Consider the following 1,323-nt stretch of genomic DNA (forward strand, 5'->3'; position numbering starts at 1 on the left):
ACAACCCTCTTCAACACTCAAGCCTTTCCTTGCTTTTTTGCTGTTTGTTTTTAAAGCGACGAACCACTGTCCACTTTCAGAGGATGTTATTTGAGGGAAATGCCCCTCCCCTGGACCTGACCTGGGCAGTGACAGTTAGGGACGTGTCTTCTGCTTAAGGCAGCCGCGAGCCTGGACAAACATTGAGGGGGGGGTGCCGCAGGGGCCTCGAGTTCGCCCCTTGTGTTTGGGGGACAGGGCTGTGGCTCCCGGCCTCGGAGGGGACAGGGGTAAGACTAGAGGACCCCTAAGCATGGAGCGTGGGGACCGCAGCCATGTTGTGGAAAAACCGTGTGTGAGAGGAAACCAGGTGTGCTTAATAATGATACCAACAGCTGGCATTTATTGAGTGCTAACTGCGCACTAGTCGTTGTGTCCAGACTGCTGGGAGCTCCCAAACCTGAGAACAAACCATCGTGGCCAAAGACAGGCTTTGGGGAGGGAAGCCAGCAGAGCGAGCAGGTGACCAAGCAGGTGTGGTGGCCTTCTGGGGACAGGGGTTTCTGCCCCCAAACACCTTCTCCTGGCCCAGAGAGGCAGGGTGCTGAGGACAGTCAGGAGACAGGCCCAGTGACCCTCCCTCCCTGCCTGTGGGCACCTTCCAACAGCCCCATGCCCAGCGTGGCCAGGCGCTGTGGGCCCAGGGCCTCAGGGTGGGGCCAGGGTAGGCCAGCAGGTTCCAGTGATATTCCTGTTTCTGGGAGTTGGAGCTCTGGAGGGCAGGAGCTGGGCTCCAGGGCTGGAAGCGCAGGTCCCCGGCAGGTGGCGAGGGGCAGAGCCAGGCTGCACCCTGCATCTCCTCCTGCCCTGACCCCTGACGCAGCGGAGATGCTTCAGCCGCCTGTGTCTCCCTCCTGGTGCCAGTGGCGCTTGGTTGCCCCCGGGGTCTGGGCAGCTGAAGACGGAGTCTTGGGCCTCGGAGGCCTGGTGCGCCCCAGAGACAGGGACAGGCCACAGGCCGGGCCGCGCTCGCTCCACGCCCGGGAACTCCCAGCAGTTTGGGCCCCATTCGCCGCCCCTTCCTCCCATCCCCCTGCAGTGGGCGCTGAGAGTCGCCGGTGACCCGTGCCGTGCCCCGTCAGGGCTGAGAGCAGCAGGAGCGAGGCTGTGCGGAGACAAAAGGCCTCCGCGCCTGCCCGGGGCTCCTCAGCCTGCGCGGCTGCAGGTTTCGCACCCGCCTCACCCACGCGGAGGAGGTGGGGGCAGGTGACAGTGGGGTCGTGCGGGCGGCTGAGTCCAGGGACTTGATTGATTCCAGGAACAGGACATCTCCAAGTGGAAGAA

This window comes from Saccopteryx bilineata, chromosome 7, assembly GCF_036850765.1.
Source record: "Saccopteryx bilineata isolate mSacBil1 chromosome 7, mSacBil1_pri_phased_curated, whole genome shotgun sequence".
Lineage (NCBI taxonomy): Eukaryota > Metazoa > Chordata > Mammalia > Chiroptera > Emballonuridae > Saccopteryx > Saccopteryx bilineata.